Raw genomic sequence first — 12,721 nt, 5'->3', positions numbered from 1 at the left:
CATATAAGATTAAAAGTATATTGAAGGGAGATGTTTATTGGGGAAATAGTTTTATTTTCCAATTTCTATTGTCATGAATGTTTGTTATAAGAAAATAAATCCTCAAAGGAATTTACATTACATTAAAAACAGGAGGATAGAACAATGGAATTTTGATAGGCAGGAAAACAGAGGGAAAAATGGTTCTGAAACATAAACTAATAGAAGCATAACTGGGAAGAATTCAGTCAAACGTTGAACAAATGTCATATACCCAGAGTATGAATAGAATCCAGAGAATCCACAAAAGGCATGTGTTCATGAACCCCAAACAAGCAATTTCTGATTTGTGGAAACTCCCATCCCAGATTTGGCTCTCTAGTACAATTTTGTATGTCTCTATCCCACTACATGAACCCCACCAATCCTTACCTTTTCTAAGTCCCTGATCTATTATAGCCCATGCCCACAGAATTTCAAGAACTACCTGCAGTGGCTCAAAACCAATGAGCTGATAACCATTTGCCCAATGCCCTGTTAGTGAAGGAGACAGCAAGAAGCTCTATTCCCAATGACTGCATCCATATGCGTAAATAATCCCACTTCTCCTGGGATCCAATCTCCATGGGCCATTAGAATCTATAATGATACCTGGCCTCGGTGTCTGCTCAGAGAATTCAAAAGGATTTTGTAAAGTAACCATATTTTGAGTTTTAATTAAAAATCTCATTGTTTTCTCCCCCTTAGCTTCCCCCACTACAGGCTTTCTAGTGTAGACTGTCATCCATGACTGTGGCTTCAGTTTTTTCTCTGTATCCCAGTGACCACCACCACCACCACCATTTTGTCTAACTTTAATTCAGGCCACTTGTATAAGCTCCCAACCTATATATCTAAATGTTTCCTCAATATTGCACTCGGATGTCTCAAAGGGAACTAGACTCAGCACATATGTAATCAAACTGATTAATTTCTCTTCAAACCAGGAGTCTTCCAGTTTTCCCTAATTTAGTGAATGAATCCAAACACTTATACAAGACTGAAACCTAGACACCGTCAAAACCTCATATAATTGCCCGTATTATACAGGTTAATGCTATTTAAAGTTTTACTAGCTAACACTTGTAGTGCTTAACAAACACTAGGTTCTTTTAAAAATGAATTAAATATATTAACATATTTAATGCTTAACAACAATACAAAAGCAAGCACTATTACTTCTTTTTACAGCTAGTAAGATTTTTTTTTTTTTTTTTTTTTTTTTAGCTAGTAAGATTTTAATAACTTGCGCAAGATCACATGGTTAGTAAGTGTTAGAGCTGGGGTTCCCACCTGTGCAGTCTGGCTCCAGTCTCCATGCCCTTATTCAGTACACTCTACTGGCTTTGCTGCAAATAGTAGTGACTAACATTTATTAACTCTTCACTCTGTACTGGGCATAGAGGGTATTATGTTATTCTTGTTTTACAGATGAGGACACTGAGGTACACGGTGGTAGGTAATTTTCACCACAGTCCTTAACTAGTCAGTTGTGGCTCCACAGTTCATTATCTGCCATATTCTCATTTCAGATCCCACATTCTTAACAACCAAGATTCTTGACACTTTACAACTCTTATTTAAAAAAACAAATAGCCCAGTTTTTGGTCAGAGGAAAATGACTTTTGAAGAATAGAAAAGCACTTTTATTCATTAACAAATGTTCCATATTTTTTAGCTCACTATTAAATATGGCAAACAAATTTAAATTAAACCTTTAGTTCTACTCTGGACCTATTCTCTAAACTCACCTAATGCCCAAGTGCTTTTAGCCATGTGCATGCACAAATTTATTACAAAGATATTGGGGTTTCTATTGATAGGCCTTAATTAAATAATAAATTAAATAATTTTGCCTATATTTAAATTTTCAGAATTGTTCTATTTCCAAAGAAAACTTTTATTTCTGAGGGATGTGGCTATTGTGGGGTGAAATATTTCTCTGAATTTTGGAACATAAACTGAGGCTTTTAGGTTTTTCCTCTAATTTGTTTTTGTTGTTGTTGTTGTTTGTTTTTGTTTTTTTAGTAAAATAGAATGTTAAAGTCCCCTCCCCACTGCAAACTTTGAATAGTAAATTACAGTGCTTGTGTCACCTATGGAGCATATAATAATAATCATTCCCTTTTGACAATATGTGCCATTCTATTAAAAAAAAAAGGATGATTTCCAACAGCTCATAAAAAGTCTCCAAGTATATAATAGACATCATCAAAGATTTTTCCATTCCTGTTTCATTTTTTATGAATAAAGATCAAGAAATATACATATGTAAATTTCCATTATGAGTGCTTTGAAAATGCGACCTAGACTTGGTTACTTCAAAATATATAAATTTTATGTGGGAGGATTATAAATGAAAAATGTGTTTTCAAATTCACTACTTCCCAGTTAGATTTTTTGATTGAAATGACTAATTTTTAATATTCTATATGACTCTCCTGAAGTAGAGTTAAAACAGGCCATTTTAAAACATAAGTATTAATTTTACTTTTAGAATCATAGTGATATCTTCAGTCTTCTAAGATTGCTTCTCTGGATTTTGATAATGTTGAAAATCAACTAATGATCCTAGTATGAATCTGCTCACTTGCATAGTTTAACAAAAAAGTAGCTGGAATTCTACATCATAGTAATAATCAGTTTTTTTGTTTGGTTTTTTTTTTTTTTGTCTAGAAAGAATAACTGAAAGGAAAAGCAGTTCAGGTGACAATGTTCAAAGTCCTAATTAACTCATTTGCTATTTAATTAGCTGTCTCAGGTACAAAGACTGTCACTGTGAGACCACATCAAAGGGAATGATTCTTTCTCTGCCTCACGCAGTCTGTTCCTTCTGATCCAGAAGTCCTATCTGAGACAAAGAGGAGAGAAAAGACTTGCCCCAGGTCTTACCTGGAAAGGGAAAAAGAGTGCTATCAAGTGCCCTGTCCTCTAATTTATTTATCTTCTTTACTATTTATACATATTCTCTCTGCTTTTCAAAGAGGTTCCCTTGTAATTAGTAAAATACAAAGAAAGGGGGAGTTGGTTCTTAAATTCTTAACAAGCTCAGATGCCAGAAGATGAAAGGGTCAGCTTATGCTCCCGTGGAGAAATTCTAGAAGGCCATTTCTCCTGTCCTCAACTAGGAAGATGAACAGTTGGTGAGCTCTCAACCTCTGAGAGATTTGAGTCTATTTAACATTTCTAGCATCTATATAATTCCTTTCATTCCTGTCATCCTCAAAGCGTTTTGCAAACATTAAACTAATTAAGTGAAAACAATTTGTAAATTAAGGCATACTTACAAACAACTGCCTGTCACTCTCAAGAAATACTTGTCCTTGTTTGTTATTTCATTACTAGGCTTATGGGCAAATCTTTAATTTTAATAGCATTATCCGAGATAGTAAGGCCACAAGAACAGAAATGCCTTGGTAAAGTCACCCAGTCACTATGCTATAAAATGACTCAATTCCACCCCAACACCTCCTCCACACCCAACCTAATTCATTTGATAAGAACAATTGGAAGAGGTTTAGCTGTAGAAACTAGAAAGTACTTCAAAAAATTAAAAATCCTCTTAACTTTATCTCTTTTTATTATTCTCAATATTTCATTTAAAAACACAATAAACTTGGATTCTATAGGCAGACTATTTATTATATTAATATATTTAGAAAAATATAAAACCTCAAGCCTCTCTTTATAAAATGCTAAGTAGGTTAACAGGAAAAGTAGGTTAATAGAAAATTTCATAAGGAAACTTCACATGCATATGACAAACTTTTCAAGAGCTTAAATGTCTTCTTGAAAAATTAAAAGATCACAGATTCAAACGTTATTCCTAATTTATCAAGTTTCCAAGTTCAATATGTGTGTACCATTGCCCAACCAGGGAAAGATAGGGGGAAGAAATGCTGAGATTAAATAGGTATGTTTTTAAGTTACTCTCTGAAAAATCCCTTTAAGGGAGAAAACATCTTATTAATAAATTCAGAAACATATTTTTTTTCCCAAGTAGCATGTGAAATTTTTGAGTAATCAAAGTAACTGCCCTGCCAATTTGTGCTAGATAAAAGACTAAAATTCTTCAGGGATAAATCGTGCTGATTCTGGGGAGAAAACTGTATGAGTAGCTAATAAGTAGCTGGAAAATCTTAAGACATATCTACCCCATTTTTGAAACATGTGACTATGGCTAATATCTAATTAATGCAAACTAATAGTGAAAAGGTGGGTCATCTTAACATTTTGAATTGTAGAAGAATCAATACAATAACATCCCACTGCTGGGCTCCCTGGTGGCACAGTGGTTAAGAATCCACCTGTCAATGCAGGGGACACGAGTTCAAGCCCTGGTCCAGGAAGATCCCACATGCCACGGGGCAACTAAGCCCGTGCACAACAACTACTGAGCCTGTGAGCCACAACTACTGAAGCCTGCGTGCCTAGAGCCCATGCTTTGCAACAAGAGAAGCCACCGCAATGAGAAGCCTATGCACCACAACAAAGAGTAGCCCGCACTCTCTGAAAATAGAGAAAGCCCCCACGTAGGAACGAAGACCCAATGCAGCCAATAAATAAATTTATTTTTAAAAATCCCACTACTTATAGTGGGAGTCAAAAAAATTGTTTTAACCAAGAGAATATTGACACGTGGAGTAGATTTTTAGACCTGAAAAAGCTAAAGTGTCCAGTTTCCTCAGTACATAACTGAAGAAATAAGTTCTGAAAGTTTAGATACTAGCAAAGTCAAATAGCAACTTTGTGATAGAAGTAAGAATACAATTATGGTAGGTGATCTTTCCACCCCATCAGGCTGCTCTATGTATAACTTGAGATGGCTGCAAAACAGGCACTGTTCCAGCATATTTTGCTATGTTGATACAGAAGTATTTGCTATGTGAAAAGATGCTATCTGGCACCATGTCTTCTACCTTAGTTTCCTTGAGTTGTAAAAGAGGGGATTGTTTGTAATTAGGGCATTTTCTCTTTTTTAGTTTCTGAAAGGTGGTGATATTTTATTAGTCTTGAAGTTTTGTTTAACCATGACTTCCTTAGCCTCAGAAGAATACATTTCTGTTAGCAATGAATGAGGAGTTCTTCACCTAATGTGTGTCATTGACTTTTTGGCAGTTCATTGATGAAAGTTTTGGACCTTTCTCAGAATATCTTTAAATGCCTAAAATCAATTACATCTGATTACAAAGGAAAAAATATGTTGAAATGCATTTATCAATACACTACAAATTAAAATGTGTGCTATAGTAGTATATGTGTTTCTTTATTAATGCATTACAGTGCAAGTATAATTACCATGATTTTCTAGGTAGTAATGAATGCAAACAATTTAGGTATGTGCAACAAACTGTAATCTAATATGAAAATATCTATGGTTTCTATTGGTAACAGTCACAGCTCTGCTAACAATTATGATGTGTTGCCTATATGAAGTCAAAAGAAATGATAAATTGCACTTAGAGATTGCTAAAAAGAAAAATGTATTTTTTTCCCACCAAAATCATGTACCCTCTACATTCTGACCTATAGATCTGAAAGGTTCTCACAGGTTCAAAACTTATATTTCTGTTGACTTACTTTTTAGGAAACCTCATTTGTTCCATTTTAGCCCCTTCGCTTCAGGGTCTAATGTCTTTCCTTGTGACCCAATATATTTCTGAAGATTTTATAACCAAACACATTCATTTCTAGTTCAGTTCCTGGACAATCACTGAAGGCAACCTCTTTGAACAATTGATCTTGCTTAACAACAATGCAGCAATTTGCTGCCAGCCTTGTTAATATCTAAGTTGCTAGAGACACTTTTTTGCCTTCATAGGAATAGCAGCATTGTTAACTAAAGCTCTTTTGAAATACTACAGCACGATAATGACAACAGCCAGTGGCACTACTAAACCATAACAAGTTACAATGATAAATCAGAGCTGTCTGAATATTTTAAGTTCAGTATGAATCTTCACGTGCCTGCCAATTAAGATCTATGCTTCCTAATCCTGACAGAGAGGATTAATGCAACTACAGTTCCAAGCTCTACTCTAGGCAAATGGATCCCACATTATCAGACACTCATGCCAGGAAATAAATTGGTGGATTATTAGATTTGAATTAAATGGATGTTCCCCCCACCCCGTCCCAGGCTCCCTTATTCCTGTGTTTATTATCTTTAATATGGATTTTTATGATGTTTTAACTATTGTTTATTGCTATTATCTCATCTTAATTGTATATTTGATGCCCCCAGCACCTTGATCAGACGAATGCAATATAAATAAAATTATCTTGACACACAAAGACGGCCGGTGATGTTTAAATTTGTTTCTCTTGTCTCTCCGTGAGATCATAGAGGTATTTAATTTTTTTCTTCTCTTTTGCCCACTTTCTTTGTCCCTTGTGACACTCAATTCAGAAAACACCTGCAATTAACGTTTTTCAAAAAACTTGTGCCTCTGTAGCTCAAATATATCTTTTTAAGGTAACATAATTTGCAGTGATCTCAAATATGCATGAAAGATTTTGGTCAGATTTATTTCTCAACAATTTTCTGTCTTCTCCAGAGACAAAAATCTTTTACAAAATATACATTATATAATTAACAAAGTCAACAATGTCATTTTAAAATACCTTACGAATGAGAATGTATGTGTATATACAGCAGGTAGTCTCAACAGTAACCATGGAAACAACTAGACTCTAGCAATACTTTCGCAATTTGCATCGCCTACTCTGTGCTAAGGGCTGTGGATACAGAGATTAAAAACAGCAACTTTCACTGTGGAGTCAAATTCTGACTTAGGCAACCTAAAATGTTAGAAAGAACTAACCTTGTGTCAACTCTATGTCAAGGGTTTTACATGCATTATTTCTATTAATTATACTTTCTCAGCTATCCTGGTAATGGCATTATTCCCCTCCAGTTTACTGATAAGACAAATGGATTTCACAGCAGTTAAATAGCTTACTTGAGACTGCAGAGCAGTACGTGATAGAGTCAGGATGCTAACTCACAACTCAAAGATTAGAAGCCATGCTCTCTTCACTATGCTGAACGTCTTCTCTAGAAGTCACATGAAAGCTTCACCATTAGAGTTTTGCAGTTTGTAGTTTGGTGTGAAGGAACTGGGAAACCATGACTTGAACTAAAACATTCTTCTCACAGGGTACTATTGATTGCTTTTGGGGGAATCGTATTGTCTAAGGAAAGCTGCATTCTGGATAAGGAAAATCTTCTACCCATAACAGGTATTTTATTTGTATTTTCTACCATTTGATGCAACTGTCCTAATCAATTTCTTAAGAGCTATGTTCTATAAGAATGACAACAATGTAATAATGTAGTCAGAATTGCATTAATCTCAGGAATGTTATAATTATATAAAATTCCAGATATATTAATATTTCAGCATATACCTTCAGAGAGTCTAACATATGAACTTTTCCATAGAGTTAGTATCCTGAAGCTGATTATGAAAACCTCTTCATATCCACAAAATGCATAAATTAACAGTTTTCCTAAACTCATAAATATTTCTAAAGGGGTCTTTCTGAAATTCTGCATAGACTCTGAAATGTGTCCAAGTGGATTCTGTAGCACAAATGAGATTTCTTGAGACACCTGTTATCTGTTATTGATTTCTCTCAAGACATTTATACAAAACAAGGAGGAGCACAAAAGTAATTTTGCAATGGTGACTAAGGATGCTAGTGATCATGGAGATAACCATTACTAATATTTTCAGTTCTTGCAACTTAAGCCATGCTTCAGCTAAATTATAAATTACTTCCTAATATGGATCTTTGAGGTCATCCAAGACTAGATAAACCCCTAATATTAAATTCTCTAAATCTGAAAGTTTATTGTTTTGAAATTTCATTGATGATTCCATGAAAATCATCAATAAGAAATCACAACACTGAGATTAATTTTGATAATAATATAGGAGTAATCTAGGAGACAAAAATTGTATTGAATGGAATGTAAATAATGATTCCAGAAAACATCAGAAATCAACACTTTCCTTGCTAGACATTGGAAGCTGCCTATAATTGTTTGCCTTCATGATCACCTGGATATGTCCTAGGAGATGGCCAAAATTTTCTAAGCAATATCAGTAGCAGTAGTAGCATGTGCACATTATATTAAGATTTGCCTTTAGGATAATTTGATTCTTACACATTTTATTGTGTTAACAAAAATGTTAGAAAGTACAGATTTGTCCAACATTAGGTCATGCACGTAGCAATCAAACTAATGGATCCATACTTGCCTTACCTTAGAGTAAATCAAGTCTAGTAATCATAAATAGCAAATGATTGGCAAGACAGTTAAACCTGGCATTGAGCCAAGACCTCAGAAAATGAAAACTCAGTACAACTTTTCAGTAGAATATATGAGGTATGTAGGTGGGACTAAGCAAAAGAAAAGCAGTTAAGAATCAGCTCAAGAAAAATTTTATATTTGCCATACAACACATAAAACCAGGACTCAATCTTTGTAGCTTGGCTTTGACCATGATATTTATACAACACAATACTAGAAAGTTTAAAGCAGGTATGTGTTGAGGCAGATTAATTTTGACATTTGTAGATGTCAGAGGCTAAGAGAAAATACTGGAACCAAAATTTCATATCTGAGGTCACTGAGACTAAAAAATTGAAGCCTACAGAAATAAGGATATATTTTCATTGAGATGATATATTTTTACTTCTCTGTCTTGTGAAATGATAGATCATTTTCTGCATTAATATGACTGCATTTCAGGGAACTAGCTAAATTTTTTAATATGTTAGAAATGAGTAGAAGAAAATATGTTACTAAAGTGTGTAGGGCATCACAAGTGAATTGTACTTTAAAAGATTCTCTCTCTTTTGTAAAATTTAAACAAAATAAATGTTGAGGTTTGAATGCCATCATCTCTCCAGGTGGAGGGGGAATGTGTCCAAAATTCACTCCAAACTTTTGCAAAGTAGAGGAGAAAATGGTTTCACATATTGCAGCTACTTGAAAAGACTGCTGGTGTTAGGTTAAGAGAGCTCTCACTTGACTTTGTCCCTTCTTTTGTAGTCTTCAAACATCTGTTATGGACACATTTGGCACAACTGGTCTTTTGCTCCTTTTCTTTCTCTTTTCACCATTTCAGCAAATCTGATTTTCTAACTCCCTGCCTTCATTTAATGAGAAACAAGTTTATTTTTTTAAGTTATAGCTAGTATTTCAACAACAAGATATTTATTGAAAACCCATGATGTATCTATTATTATGTAAGGCATAGAAAGGGTTTGAATGCTTATATATAGAACAAATCATTAGGGAACAATTAAATTTTGAATTATGTCATGACCATAATCATAAAAAGAGTTCAGCAATGGAACAGATTATTTGTGAATTGATATAATCAAAGAAATCAGTGCTGAAACATAACTAAGAACTTGGAATATGGGAAGTATAATATTTGCTCCACAGACATGAGACACATTTGTTATTGAGTAAAGCAGGAAAGATATCAAATAAGTATTAGCCAGATCCAAGGTAAAACAAAACGTATACTCCAAGGGTAAAGGGGAATTCTTAATTTTAGGAGGATTTGTTCCAAAATGGGGCAAGAATATGGGAATAGAAGATACTGAGTTGCCTAAAAACTTTATGTAGTGAAGAACTAGAAAGGCCTGACAAACCATAATGAAGCTGAACTTCAGGAATTGAGGTAAAAAGTATAACTGCTGTACTTAGTAAAAGTCAGGGAGTGTCTCATGCCCACTGCAGCAGGTAGTGTTTCCTTTAGCCCACCTCCTTTCCCTGACCCAGACCCATCCAGAAGTTACATAATTATGGCAGGTTATGAAGGAGACATAGGAGCATAGCTTTTTATTAAGGGAAAGGAAGGAGGGAGCAAGGCAAGCAATGGAAATAGGAACATGCTTCTCCTTCCACTGTTGATGTAAGATGACAACCTCCTACCTTGACAAGCTGCCAGCATAGGGACTGCACGCTAGGAGGTTGTGTGCTAACTTAAGTGTTTGTCTTTAAAAAATTCAGCTTGTTGACCTATTGAAATGGCATCACTGCTAAGTGTCTATCCCACTCCTGCCTCACAGCACTTACTTGATTCCCAAATCCTTAAGTCAAGATTAACTTTAGACAAAATCAGAATGTAAGTAAATAAGAAACAATAAGGAGTTGATGTACCAGTGCCTCCAGAGGTTAGACCTCAAGGAAACACTGAGGAAAGTGTGGTGAAAGATGGTGAAATGATTATCATCTCAAGGCTGCATTCACTTGAGAGGAGCACCTATAATAAAATGGGTAAGAATGTAAGACTGCTTGTGCCAAGTCCTGGCTGCTCTGCTATTAGCGTTACCTTGGCCAAGTCTTTCCATTTCTTTGTGCCTCTGTTTCCTTTTCTGTGAAATGGGGATGGCAATAGTACTTTCCACATGGATAAATGTTGTAATGTGCTTAGTATGAGGGGCTTTGTAAGCACTATATAAATATAGTTGACAATTATATTGAAACTCAGTTTACCAAACACTGTACACATATATCTTCATAGTATCCTGAAAGCTGTTTTCATTATTATCTGCATTTCATGGGTGAAACTGAGGCTTAACAATATTCTGAAACTTTCTGAAGATCATAGAGTGTATAAAGGCTCAAAATGATTTCATCTAATCCTGGAACTTTGCTCCATCTTTACCCATTCTGTCTTGAAATATGGCACTTAAATCCAAACACATCCTTTTGTTTCTTGGGCTGTACAAACCTAAAGAAAGTGGAAGAGGAGGGGCAAAGTGGTTGATATTTTGCAACCTTCTACATCTTTCAGGCTATACTCTCAACTCATTTGAGATGTGATGCTCTTTGTACTATTAATCTGAAGTACTTGTCCCCACCTTTCACTACTTTTACCAGTGACTTCTAAACATTTTGTACCAAAAAGTTACACTAGTTATCTTATTGATATTCCCCAAAAAGATATACTAAAAGCTAAATCTTCTTTATTATGTCTGTGTTGATCTAAATCTCTTTCTTTTAGTATTGTACTCACATTTAAACAATGCAGTTACACTCATAATTCAGAAAACATGCAAGGTGAAAGGAGTCTAATTGGAAAAATATGCATATGAAGCCTCAGAACAGGCATGCTATAGCCAAGTTCAAAGTGTATATATTTCCGTTCCAGATATTCCATGGTAGTAGCACAAAAAGCAACATATTGCATTAACACATAAACATAAAAAATGTTATCCCCTATTCATGGGAGACAGGTGTTAAATTTTAGGAGTGTGTATTGTTCATATGGTATTTATGTCTTTCAAGTTTGTTTGACACTCCAGAAACAATGTGACTGGGACTCATCAATAAAATTGGAAGCATTTTCTTTTATTTTTTAAATTATATATACAGTTTTTTGTCATTCTTACTTTCTATTGAGAAGACACATAGAGGTAAACTCATTTATGTATCTTATGAACAGACACACTAATTATGCATAGAAAAATGAATTAACTAGGTGGAATACTTTTTACCTTTATACTTCTTGATTATTCTTCCTCTGATTCCTATTGTTTCAAGTGGCAAGAATCTGTTCAATTACTTTGAAATAGAATGATAGTATTATTAACAGTAAACAGAGAATGATAAATGAAAGCATACAGGGATCTTAGAAGAGCAAAATTTTTAAAAATACTGAAAATTAAAAAAAAAATTACCTCCTTCAGGAACATCCTAGACATTCTAATGTGATGATTCACAATACTACTCTTTTGACTGGATAGAGAGTAAGGTTTGAGTTTTATCTACTAAATAACTCTAAAAAAAACCATAGTTTTTGATGCTGAATAGATAAAATATATACTTGTACACATATAAAATGGGGGAAAAATTAACAGCTCATATTAGAAAATTGTTCTTTCCCCTCTGTTGTGATATAAGTTTATTTTGCATTTAATCTAATTTTCATTATAAATTGAATGTCTTATACCAGAAGTGTGGGCTGGAAGAATTTTAATTAGTTAATTCTTAGGAGAGAATTATATTGTATAGAAAGCTAATTTAGTGCTGAGTGTGTTCTGAAGTTGTGAAGTTTAAATATACATATATATATATCAATATAAACTATAATTTATACCTATATTTATATTCAGATATAAAACTCAAATATATTAACTTAAATAAGCCACTCTGTCATGGTGGTTTGGGGAGATCTGATAATGATACTACTAGGTGCTATGACTGTATTAACTTTAATCTCAATGCCTAGTTTTCAAACATACCTTTAAACTATAGCAAATTCATTTGTGTAGGGCTCTAAACTCCTTTAAGCAAACAAGGTACGATTTAATCATTTATCTCTTCCATTATACTTAATGGTGAAATATCAAACTTTTGTTGCAATGTTTGGAAAAAGGCAAGAGTCCTTACTCAGATTACTCAAATCATGCGTGTTAAATATAATACTGGAAGTTCCAGTCATTGCAATAGGGCAAAGAAAACATATAAAAATATAAAGTTCTGTAAGGGAAAAATAGTTATCTTTTTACCAATGGTATGTTTATTTTATACAAAAATCTGAAGAAATCTACAAATAAGCAAGAAGAACTAAGAAATGAATTATCTAGGTCATAGGATACAAGATTAATATTAAAACCCAATTGTAATTTTTATATACTCACCTCAACATTTAGTAAATAACATCAAAACATT

General features: G+C 33.9%; 1 long non-coding RNA gene across 7 annotated transcripts in view; it reads left to right on the top strand.

Annotated features, from left to right (window-relative positions):
- Positions 1-12,721, top strand: part of LOC132491000 (uncharacterized) — a 209,875-nt gene that overhangs the window by 24,471 nt on the left and 172,683 nt on the right. For 2 of the 7 annotated variants that reach the window (XR_009532626.1, XR_009532631.1), the window contains exon 2: positions 7,178-7,260. The exons of the other annotated variants lie outside the window; for them this stretch is intronic. This is a non-coding gene — a long non-coding RNA (uncharacterized LOC132491000). The remainder of the gene's footprint in view (positions 1-7,177; positions 7,261-12,721) is intronic. 7 annotated transcript variants of the gene reach the window in all.

Source organism: Mesoplodon densirostris, chromosome 5 (assembly GCF_025265405.1).
Source record: "Mesoplodon densirostris isolate mMesDen1 chromosome 5, mMesDen1 primary haplotype, whole genome shotgun sequence".
Taxonomy (NCBI): Eukaryota; Metazoa; Chordata; class Mammalia; order Artiodactyla; family Ziphiidae; genus Mesoplodon; species Mesoplodon densirostris.
This window is presented reverse-complemented; position numbering and strand designations above follow the sequence as displayed.